The sequence below is a fragment of the Lasioglossum baleicum genome, chromosome 19 (genome assembly GCF_051020765.1).
Source record: "Lasioglossum baleicum chromosome 19, iyLasBale1, whole genome shotgun sequence".
Taxonomy (NCBI): Eukaryota; Metazoa; Arthropoda; class Insecta; order Hymenoptera; family Halictidae; genus Lasioglossum; species Lasioglossum baleicum.
Window position 1 is genome coordinate 6,037,390 of NC_134947.1, and position 12,676 is coordinate 6,050,065.

The following is a 12,676-nucleotide window of genomic DNA, read 5'->3' on the forward strand; positions in this document are numbered from 1 at the left end:
GTAGAAATAAATGAAATGACTTCGCATCCGAAGATGCGAGGCCATTGTAGTTGCCCTCTTGAGCGACAGTTTGTCGGGGCCACTTCGGCATATAGCCTCTTCTTTTTCTTCGGCGGTCCGCCAAACAACTGAAACCCTAAACGTGCTCGCAGGGGAAACGATCGACGACTTCCGAAACGGATCACAAGTTTCGAGAGAAGCCGATCGTTCCGCTGGTGCGATCGAGCAGGTGCGCAACGTTTCGAGACCCTAATCCGCGCGCGTTCGCGTCCGCGTCCGCGAAAGCTACACGAGCAGGAAGAATCGAGCACGAAGCATCAATTCGAACGTCATGCCTCGTTCGATTTAGCTTCGAGACGAAACTTCCAGCTCTTCCGGTGACTGACTACCGCGCGAATCGCGGCCTACCCGAAAGAGAAAACGGTAGCCAGCCCCAGCCCCTACCTACTTAGAACGAACAGTCACAACAAGAAGGTAAGCTACCTACCCTACCTGCCCTATATTTAAAAAATGGCAAAAGAGACAAGCTCTCCAACACATTCACAACACGATCTCCACACAGACGCCAGGGTGCAACAGCCTAACACCTAGAGAGAACGTCCCGGGACGCCTCCGACACCCTAACGTTCAAATCACAAGCACACTCTAATGTACATACCAGTTTTCCTGAAATCGACTGACAATGGCAGTGGTCATTGCGAAATAAATCAATAAATCAAAATAACAACTGAATTGACACAGAATTAAATTACGTGTAATTTTGAATGTTACATGTTGTTTTTAATGAATTGAGAAAACTACTACATATATTCCACAAAGATCCATGTTGCATGTCACAGATCAACAGGAATATGTGCTACTGAATCTAGTTTAAAAAAGCAACGCAATTCCACTGCCTATCAACACACACACACAAGTGGAAAATGCGTCGTGCACGATACACTAACCATTGTCAGTCGCCACACATGTGATTAGAACAATATTCCATGTGCCCGTTGCTCTCACCCTCCCGAGTAGCGCCTGGGCACGCGAGAGGATTCGAGCACAACGAACAGGGAATCTTAAAATATCCTGAAAATCCTAACTAAAAGAATCCGTTAAATTTTGTACGAGCTAATATTCTTGTATTCTTGTATAATGGTTCTATTTTCAATTCAACATTTAATATGAACTTAGAAATCACATATTTAATTATGGAATAAATTCTTTCAATTCTTTAAATTCTTTAATAAAATGAATTCTTTAAATTCTTTAGTGAAATGAACTCTTTAAATTCTTTAATGATTGTTTAATGAATTTTAATATCTTTATGAAAATATTTAAAAACCCTCGGACGACCCTTTAGACGAAGCAAAATTTCGAAATAGTGGAAAAAATAGTTTACTAAATGTAAAGTACTAGTGGAAGTAATATGTATAGGTTAATTTGCTTCGTCTAAAGAATCTATCCGTCGCGATTCGTCTTTTTGTACGTGATATAAACTGTTTTCGAGCAATTTAAAGTAATTTTAAAATACAAACAATTATCTTGACGATTAAAAGTGATTAGTGAGTGTGTTCCAAATTACGGAAGATTTTTATCTTTCCGCAAATTGGAGATTCAATATATTATTGAAATTATTTATATTTATAGAAAAAAAAAACGCGACGCACAAAAAGACCCTACCTAGCTAAGAAACAGATCATGTACTACCCGTGGAAAACGCCTGGCGTTTTCCGCGGTCACTGACTCGTCAAAATATACTACGCAAGAAAAATAGAATAATAAAAAAACTATTGTTTATTGACTCACTACTTGTTGGAGGGATGAGAAGCTGCGTTAGAGTCCTAAAATCAAAAAATAAAACAAAAGATATTCAAATCGATTCGTAAAATTCCATTGGGATATGAAAAGATTTTAATTAAAATACTATTTAAATGATTTTCGAAATAAAAAGTGTAGGTGGTACAATTTGTTATTAATGCTTTGAAAAGAAAATGTTGAATAATAAAGATTAATTATTAAGATATTTCGATACTTACATCTCTCCCCCTTGAAGAAAGCACGACACGTTGCCCTCGATCTCGGCTATCGTTGTCGTCTTTGGTCGTAGACATCCTCGGAGTATTCCAACCCTTGGGGCTCTGTAACACACAGAACAAATTCATTTAATTTCAATCGGCCGAAAGTGAATTAACAATTCGTAATTATTAATTTTTTATTATTAATTTAAGAAGATAATGTTCAATAACAAAGTTTAATTGGAAATTTATAATGGTACTCACCGTCCTCTCCTGCTTGAAGAAAGAACAATTCGTTGCGTCTCGATCTCGACTATCGATACCGTCGTTGGATCGATGGATTCTCTCCCCCACTCTCTGTGACAGAAAGAATAAATTCGATTTATTTAATAGGAATATATTAGCAAATCATATTACGAAATAAATAATTCAAGTTGATACTAAAATCCAAATTAATTTGAATGAAAATTAAATAAACTCGATTTCCATCGCACGACACTAATTTAAATACAATTAATCGTCACAACACAAAAGTAAATTAGCGCGAGAAGGCAGCACGACTCGACAATAAATTTAAATTAATGAAAAATAAATATCTCGCTTGAACACAGAATTGATTTTAATAACTATGAAAGTAAATGATCTTGATTTCTATGGAATGATGCAACACGGAAACGATACGCACCATGTAACGGTCTCTGCTTTGCGTCGTATACTTTGTGCTTCTCGATAACCACCGACGCGGTGGGCAAGGTCAGAGGGAAGCTCCGAGACAACCAAACGTACGTGCGTTCACTTTGACTTTCACGAATATTATGAATTCGCGGTTGGACCCCTGCGACCGATTGTCACCGAAAATTTACGATTTCCCCCGAATTGGGATCGGCACGACCGAAGACACATTACATACCGTCAACTAAACCATGAAATATAAACTCTATACCTATGTGCAATAAAAAAAAAAGGTTCAGGTACCTGAATGCTATTGAGTTTAATGAGGGGTATCATAATAACAAACAATCAATGGACTGCAGATGTTCATGCATTTTCCTATTTTTGTCGACGAATTGTAGGAAATTTATTTATTTTCTTTTTGTGGAAATTTTTATGTATTTTCTAAAAATCTCATCTATATGATTTTAATAGGAACAGCCTTTGTAGATCCAAAACAAATGAAAATTGTATAAAATTCTAACCAATTTTATATTCCAACCTTTTTTTGAGTAAAGATCCGCAATCTCTAATAAAATCAATACTATTTTCCATTTAAGAAAAATGTTGGGGGATCCCGTGGCCCCCCGAAAGATAACCCCAAAAAAATTTAATACGTACTAAAGTATTGATCAGAGAATCGTTTTTATTACACAGAGAGAGGGGACATAACCATATCCTACTATTTTAATTTGTGACAAACTAATTTTTAATTTTTAATTTGAATCCACGGTAAATTAATAATTTAAAAACAGAACGTTCAATATGAAAAATGATTAATAATAATGTTGGTACTTACATCCGCTCCACACCTTCAAGCACGATACGTTGTCTTTCGATCTAGGCTATCGATATTGGGAATGGTTGGATGGATGCTTTTCCCTTAGGCTCTGTAACAGAAAAAAAATTCATTCAATTTAATTCGATCAACCGTGAAACAATAAATACGAATTAATAGAAAATGAATCGTTCACGTTGAATGTAAAATCAAAATTAATTTGAACAGAAATTAAATAAGCCCGACTCCTATTGCATAATACAATTAAAATGACAAATTCGATTTAATTCAATTGATCAATCGTCAAACAATAAATCCGAATCAATAGAAAATGGAAAATAAATCGTTCAAGTAGAATGCAAAATCAAAATTAAATAAACTTGATTTCTATTGGAGGATGAGACACAAATTACAAGTTCGATTCAATTCAATCGATCAACCGTCAAACGATAAATTCGAATTAATAGAAAATAAGGTTATCGTATACCGCCAGAACCAGAAGTTGTTACCTCTTTCTTATGTAATCCTGTAGATTTTTGCGTGAAAATGTCAAAAGTTCAAGTTTCAATCCTAGGAGATCAGTGGTTCCAAAATGTATGCTTATTTAAACAGTTTAAACTTGAGCGATTCTAATCGTCGTTGACAGTTGACAGGTGAATGCACCGCCATGTTGGTATGTACTCAGCTTCCCGCGTCGTCCGACGAGCTGAGCGGCTAGATGGCAGCACAAGTAAACTTTAAAACTTGAATTTTTAGCATTTCCGCGCCAAAATTTAGAGAATCAAATAAGCCCGGCGTGGCCAACTGTCAATAGGCCGACTTTGCTTGCCGAATTTTCTTTTTATTTAATTCAGTAAATTTTGGCGCGATAATAAATAAGTTTCAATTTACTTGTGCTGCCATCTAGCGGCTTTGCTCGTTAGACGACGCGCGAAGCTGAGCACATACCAACATGGCGGTACATTCACCTGTCAACTGTCAACGACGGTTAGAATCGCTCAAGTTTAAACGCATAAATTTTCGAACCACTCATCTCCTCTGGATTGAAGCTTGGGTTTTGATATTTTCTCGCCAAAATCTACAGGATTACATCAGAATGAGGTAACAATTTCTGGTTTTCGGAGGTACACAATAACCTTATTTCCTATGAATTCGGATTTATCGTTTGACGGTTGATCGATTATTGAATCTAATAGAATTTGTCGCTTGTGTCTCATCCTCCAATAGAAATCACCGTTATTCAATTTAGATTTTACATTCAACTTGAACGATTTATTTTCCATTGATTGATCCATTTTCTATTGATTCCGATATATTGTTTGACGATTGATCGATTGAATTAAATCAAATTTGCCATTGTATTGTATGCAGTGTTCCGATATGGTGCATCTTTTCTCGCGCATGCGCGGCAATTTCAGCCTCAGTAAAAGATTCTCGATAAAATGGGGTACTTTGAGCACCCCATACAATTTAAAAAATTATTATGATTTGACTCTGAAAAATTAATGTTTAACATGTGGATTTGTGTATATTTTGTAACTCGTTGGACACGGCCTGACGTCTTTTTCTTTGGAACAAATTGTTTCGGTACATTCCCGGCAATATAACTGCCTCAGGGCTCTGCTACTGTCTGTTTTGGCCGCGCATGCGCGAGAAAAGATGCACCATATCGAAACACTGATCGTATGTAAATAGTGCGTCTTCGGTGGTCTTCATAATGTGTATACGCCATACAGTATACACGATAATCAAAGTGAGTCGGTCGTGCCGATCCCAATTCGGGGGAAATCGTAAATTTTCGGTCACAATCGGTCGCAGGGGTCCGACCGCGAATTCATAATATTCGTGAAAATCAAAGTGAACGACGAACGTACGTTTTGTTATCTCAGAGCCTCCCTCTCTGACCTTGTCAACCGCTTTGTTTGTTATCGAGACGCTGAAAGAAGATGATGCGAAGTAGAGACCTTTACATGGTGCGTATCGTTTCCGTGTTGCATCATTCCATAGAAATCAAGATTCGGGGGGCCACGGGATCCCCCAACATTTTTCTTAAATGGAAAATAGTATTGATTTTATTAGAGATTGCGGATCTTTACTCAAAAAAAGGTTGGAATATAAAATTAGTTAGAATTTTATACAATTTTCATTTGTTTTGGATCTACAAAGGCTGTTCCTATTAAAATCATATAGATGAGATTTTTAGAAAATACATAAAAATTTCCACAAAAAGAAAATAAATAAATTTCCTACAATTCGTCGACAAAAATAGGAAAATGCATGAACATCTGCAGTCCATTGATTGTTTGTTATTATGATACCCCTCATTAAACTCGATAGCATTCAGGTACCTGAACCTTTTTTTTTTATTGCACATAGGTATAGAGTTTATATTTCATGGTTTAGTTGACGGTATGTAATGTGTCTTCGGTCGTGCCGATCCCAATTCGGGGGAAATCGTAAATTTTCGGTGAAAATCGGTCGCAGGGGTCCAACCGCGAATTCATAATATTCGTGAAAGTCAAAGTGAACGCACGTACGTTTGGTTGTCTCGGAGCTTCCCTCTGACCTTGCCCACCGCGTCGGTGGTTATCGAGAAGCACAAAGTATACGACGCAAACCAGGGACCGTTACATGGTGCGTATCGTTTCCGTGTTGCATCATTCCATAGAAATCAAGATCATTTACTTTCATACATAGTTATTAAAATCAATTCTGTGTTCAAGCGAGATATTTATTTTTCATTAATTTAAATTTATTGTCGAGTCGTGCTGCCTTCTCGCGCTAATTTACTTTTGTGTTGTGACGATTAATTGTATTTAAATTAGTGTCGTGCGATAGAAATCGAGTTCATTTAATTTTCATTCAAATTAATTTGGATTTTAGTATCAACTTGAATTATTTATTTCGTAATATGATTTGCTAATATATTCCTATTAAATAAATCGAATTTATTCTTCCTGTCACAGAGAGTGAGGGGAGGGAATCCATCGATCCAACGACGGTATCGATAGTCGAGATCGAGATGCAACGAATTGTTCTTTCTTCAAGCAGGAGAGTACGGTGAGTACCATTATAAATTTCCAATTAAACTTTGTTATTGAACATTATCTTATTAAATTAATAATAAAAAATTAATAATTACGAATTATTAATTCACTTTCGGTCGATTGAAATTAAATGAATTTGTTCTGTGTGTTACAGAGCCCCAAGGGTTGGAATACTCCGAGGATGTCTACGACCAAAGACGACAACGATAGCCGAGATCGAGATCGAGAGTTCGTGAGTCCACAAACAACTGCCATCTCTATTACTAGATTTGATTCGTAGTAGATTTTGACGGGTACAGTGACCGTGGAAAACGCCAGGCGAAGTCATTTCATTTATTTGTACCTTGTCACTGTACTCGTCTGTAGAAGTAGTAGTAGAAGTAGTTAGTTGTACGCATGGGCTGGCCTCGCCGCCCCAACGATCAGCGGAGATGGGCACGTCCGCGATTCAAATAGCTTTGCGAAAAAACCACGCGTGTTGCATTAGTCGATTGTGAACAGAGATCGAAGTTAGGGTTGCGGAAATATTCGCGATTTTCATACATTTCGATATTGATTGATTAAATTTAGCGTTGCGAATGAAATAGTCGCGATTTCATTTTGATTGCTGCTTGAAACAATATTTAAGACATAGCAATTTTATAAGAGTTTAATTTAAGAAATGTTTAAATAATTTAAAATAAGAATTTTGTTTTGATTACAATGTAAAGGATTCTCTGTTCATTGAATTAGTGTTGCGCAGCAGAAGAATCGCGTTTGCGTTCGATTCTTTCGACATTTCAGGCGCCCATGCTCCAGCTGCAGCGGACCACTGAATAAGTGGTCGCAGTCGAAACGGCTGCCCGGTTAGAGTTGCGATAAAAGAAATGCCGCACTGCACCCTGATACGACTGCCCCTGAGCACTCGCAGCCGGTGCGGCTGCCCCTGATTACCCGCAGCCGGTGCGACTGCCCCTGATTACTCGCAGCCATTGCTTCCTCCGTAGAATTCCGTATAAAGAAATAAAAGTGCGACGGGAGTTTTCTATATCGTTTTCTATATTTTCTATATATAAACTAGCATCACTACAAATAATGCACTACTCGCGTTTAGTTCGAGATGTTTATTAGTTATTATTTGTCGATTGCGAGAGAATGATTCGGCTTGGCTCCCCTCCATAAATTCAAATGGCTGCTATCGCGAAGAAGAAACGAAAGTGCACGGGAGTTTTTCACATTGTATTTATTAAATTAACGTCGCGAATAATAATATGCACTTCTATACCAAAATTATTTAAGTAAAAATGAATTTTTTAAAAATACTTCGTTTTTAAAACAGACTAGAAAGTATAAAATAATTTTTCCTAGCCCCATACAGATGCCTAACCCGGTACAGACAGTCCTGAAAAGTGATTGTGAATTTTGAATAGCTATGAAAATATTTGTCAGATTTAAAACGAAAAACGTGGGGTAAAATTCCGTGTTAGCCTGAACGAGGTATGGTTTATTTAGTAATCGGCGAGGAATCTGTTGCGGAGCCATTGTGATCTGGAACATCGAAATGACAAAAACAACTTTCTCCCATCGTCAGGGAACATCGATTTTCGTTTTGGCCTCGTTCCAACGTGGAGGTCGTGTTGCCATCGCGAGAGAGAGACTAGTCACCGACCTTTCTCAATGAGAATTCAATAATGGCTGCACAGTGGTTCTTTCTAATTGTTTATTCATTGTGTTTCAGATCTTGACCTATATCTAGCGTTGTCTCCTTCGTTTCGCATAATCTATTCAGATCATTTCGAAACTTCTCCAAATTTCTCAACTAAGACCCACAAGCCTACAAATGTCTCACAATTAGATCACGCTGGATCATTCCAGGCGTCGTTTAAATCAATATTCTAACAGTGTAAACATTTATTGTTTTAATTAGGCAATTTCTAAATTATATTTTCTGTATTGTGGTATTTATTTTAAAGGTACAGTTACTCGAATTGCATGGAACTTTATATGACTCGAACATAATTTTATTCGGGTAAACTTCACTTTATAGGACTCAAAGTTTGTGCCTTTTTCCTACGAATTATGATGTATTTGGTCTGTAATCCAGCAGATTTGTACCCGGCGCGGATGCAGATCGAAGTTTCGATTCTCTAGGATCAATGGTTGAAGAGATATGGTCGCTTAAAGTTGAGCGTTTTTGACAGGTAAGGACGTCACTACAAACTGTGAATATGCTCAACTTTAAGCGACCATATCTCCTCAACTATTGATCCTAGAGGGTCGAAATTCGATTTGCAGGTTCTCCGGGTGCAAATCTACTGGATTACATACCAAATGCATCATAATTCGTAGGAGAAAGGCAGATATTTTGATGTATTTGGTATGTAATCCAGTAGATTTGTTCCCGGCGCGGATGCAGATCGAAGTTTCGATCCTCTAGGATCAATAGTTGAAGAGATATGGTCGCCTAAAGTTGAGCATTTTTGACAGGTAAGAGCGCTGCCAAGAAACTGGGAATATGCTTAACTTTAAGCGACCATAACTCCTCAACTATTGATCCTACAGGATCGAAATTCGATCTGCATCCGTGCCGGGTACAAATCTACCAAATGCATTTTTTCAACATATTTTTTGGACGTCATTTGCCAAACTAATTCTTCCAGCCTTACAGAGAAATTGAAGTCGTTTGGTCCATTCACAAATAAGTTATTCTGATTTAAAGCGTGTGTGTGATCAGTTTTGCTCCTAACTGTATATCCGAGTAATTAAAAGCGAATAGAAATGATCGGCCGAGATCTCCTTTGAATCGGTCGCAATCCTCCGTGGTTCGGCGAACGTTTACGGGAGTGTAGGCGCTTCTCACGTAACTGGATGCTGCGTAGCTCATCCTTTCGCCGGCTCCCGACCGGCGTATCGCTACGATTTACGACAGCCTCTCCTCTCGCGGTTGCTTTCACGCAGAAAACGGTACCGTTCCCGTGGAACGACACGATCGTCCGGAATGCACGAGGAAATGTTTATTGATGATCGTTGCGTCAGCCAGCGATGCGCTCGTTTTCAATCGTTCTGCATTGAAAGTAAAAGTCCCGATATCGGTGGACGACGAGTTTGTCGGTCTAATAAACCCGCCAACGGAGTAGGCTGAGTGTGTACCAGTGATTGACCGCTTTCAAACAAATCCTAACAGAACTGAGACCTCAATTAATCATGTTCAACAACTGTCTGTATACATAAAGATCGAGCCTGAAGATTCTTCTCGTGAAACAATCATCCGTGGTTGATGAATCGGCGCGTTGTTTAACTAGCTACTCGCTGGAACACATTCACCCCAGTCCTTCAACTCGAAACGAGGTGATCGTAAACGAGGCTGCTTTGAACCCAGGAAACCTTGAAGAGAAAGGGAAGAAGAAATTAAATGAACTCGAACCGTGAAACAATAATAGGCTACACACTGCAGAATCCTCTAATTCTGCTTCTGTAATAGCTTCAAAATTACAGTCTACAGCAATAAATAATTTCCGGGCAGCGGATCTTTATGCAAAATAAAAAATGTCTACCTGAATTACAACAAACTGGAGTGAAGTAGACATTCATTTTGGGGGTAAACTTTACTTTACCGGACTCATTCAATGCCCCCAACCCTGGGCTAGACGAAGTTGTAGGACTACAACTGGAAACGATTTATGAAATACATGAATATTTCTCGGCGAGTCATGACGTTCTTGTAGAAATCTCTGTATCAATCTCACGATAAAACACAGTAACCGATTTGTCAATGGTAAAATAATAATCAGGCGAGCATGCACGGCTCTGTTCAGCAATGGCGGAACAACGCGCACACCGAATCGGACAGGCCTGTGAAACGGTCGATTAGCGGATTACAAACCGGCACGTTCCGTTGTGGCATATCCATCGAGGCTAGAACGATGACTGGGTCTCGAGAGTCTCGCGGAGGATAATTCGATGATCATCTGTGTCATTAGGAAAAAGGGAGAGAGAGCTTGAACGTCCCGGCGGTAAATGTACCTTGCGTAACCAGGATTCGCCGCAAATGTCGTCAAAACTGAAACCGTAATTAAGCCGGGCAACGGTGTGCTCTTATCGGTCTAATTAGCGGGTAACTGCATCATGATCTCTTCTCCACCCAATTTAAACCCCCCCACCGCCTGGGCCATAGATACGTCTGATTGTTGAAGCGATTCGTTAACCTCGACAATGATGAAAACGGCTCCTTCTCTGTGCAACAAGCGTGCGCTTCTCGTGGTTATGGAAACACTGTAATTCGGCCTGGTCGCCACAGCTTTTTCGTAATAAATGTGATTATTAGACAGCAGATTTTATGCACTTATGGCGAAAATGAGTAGGCGTAATTCGAAACGGAAAAAACGTTAGAAGGTTTTGAAAATACTGTTATATTATTATTTTCAACCTGTTAAATATATTCAGAAAGAAAACGAAGGCTGCTCTCTTTACTTTACCGGACTCAAAATTTCTGCCTTTCTCCTACGAATTATGATTTATTACGAACCTCTAGGATCAATAGTAGAGGAGTTATGGTCGCTTAAAGTTGAGCATATTTTCAGTTTCTTGGCGGCGCCCTTACCTTTCAAAAATGCTCAACTTTAAGCGACCATATCTCTTCAACTATTGTTCCTAGAGGATCGAAACTTCGATCTGCATCCGCGCCGGTTACAAATCTACTGGATTACATACCAAATACATCATAACTCGTAGGAGAAAGGTACTAATTTTGAGTCCGGTAAAATAAAGTTAACGCAAACGTTCTACTTTGAATTACAGGAAACTGCAGTGATGTAGAAATTTATTTTCTTTCTTTTTTATTAGGTTGAAAATAATGTAATATAGCAATTTTAATGTTCTTCAACGACACCTTTCTCATTTTTTCACATAAATGCATAATTGTCTAATTACGACGCTTTTATTTTCACGAGAGAATTTATGCACTCTTATACATTTTTCATATTTTGTTTAATATTGTCGAGGTTACCGACCCAGGAAACAAAATTCTCTGTTGCCTCTGTTTCGTGATGCTTTGCTATAAGCATTTAAACGCGTGCATAGAAATCTGCTCTCTAAATATAGTAAATGAAAAAATCCTCGGTGCTTACGAACTATATTTTACCTGGTGTAACGGTTCATACGGTAGAAATAGAAAGTCTCATTACTTTTGCATTAGCGCATAGAAGGAAGGAAAGTTAAATAAATCGGATTCTTCGCGTATCGTTGATTACTCAGTTACACATACGATAATTATATTCGGAGCGGGTAACTAATATTACGTCGATTAAAAAAAATGAAAAGTTCCGACGGAGCTTCAAGATTTATCGTTCGAACGATCCGGATCATTTAAGATCGTGACCGTTTACCTTACGAACGAACTCGTTAGATTAAACGTATAATTATTGTCGAACTATAAAAGTGAGATTACATTAATTACATTCAATGAAAATATTTAACCATCCTCATTGTCTTCCCTTTCAATAATAATCAATAGAGTAAAAAAAGATTCAATTGATGAGTGAAAGAAAAAAGTTTTATAGTAAAAAAAAAGTTAATGGACGAGGGTGAAAGGTCGAAATAATTATACAAGGGCTAATGAGAATATTAAATGTAGCAAACAAAGGTAATGGACGAAGGGGATAAAGGATGATTAAATAATGGCTAATGAGAATATTCAGTGCAGTAAAAAAAGTTAATGGACGAAGGGGAACAAGGTTGAATTAATTAATGAAAATATTTGGCTATAATTCTTCTTTTTAATCAACGATGCAGCAAGAAAATAGAATTGCGAAACGAAAAGAAAAATAATGTGTGCGAGTCATAACTCCTACACGTGGGCAACCAATTGGTTCGTTGTGTGAGGGCATAGCTGGTTGCATACTTTTAGGAATTACATAAATGTACAGGGTGAGTCACCTAACGTTGCCACCTCAAATATCGTTGTTGTTTTTAAAGATACGTTAAATGTCTGATGGACAAAGTTGAAGTAATAGTTTTTTCCATTTATTTCCGTAAATAATGGTAATTTTGAAAAATACTCCAAATAAAAGTTGTAGGTCTCGTCAAAATACACATTTTACGTCCTATTAATTTCTGTCATAAAGATAATACTTTCTGAGAAAAATATTCACTTATACGATATG

General features: G+C 37.9%; 2 long non-coding RNA genes across 2 annotated transcripts; one reads left to right on the forward strand and one right to left on the reverse strand.

Moving 5' to 3' along the window:
* Window positions 1–1,333: 1,333 nt before the first annotated feature.
* Window positions 1,334–4,141, reverse strand: LOC143218489 (uncharacterized). The gene is made up of 5 exons (XR_013011086.1): window positions 3,999–4,141; window positions 3,511–3,601; window positions 2,265–2,357; window positions 2,022–2,123; window positions 1,334–1,826 (listed from the first exon to the last, which is right to left on the reverse strand). It is a non-coding gene; the product is annotated as an uncharacterized LOC143218489 (long non-coding RNA).
* Window positions 4,142–4,461: 320 nt separating this feature from the next.
* On the forward strand, window positions 4,462–7,532 carry LOC143218483 (uncharacterized). Its single transcript, XR_013011083.1, has 3 exons — window positions 4,462–4,590; window positions 6,456–6,549; window positions 6,691–7,532. It is a non-coding gene; the product is annotated as an uncharacterized LOC143218483 (long non-coding RNA).
* The last annotated feature ends 5,144 nt before the right edge of the window (window positions 7,533–12,676 follow it).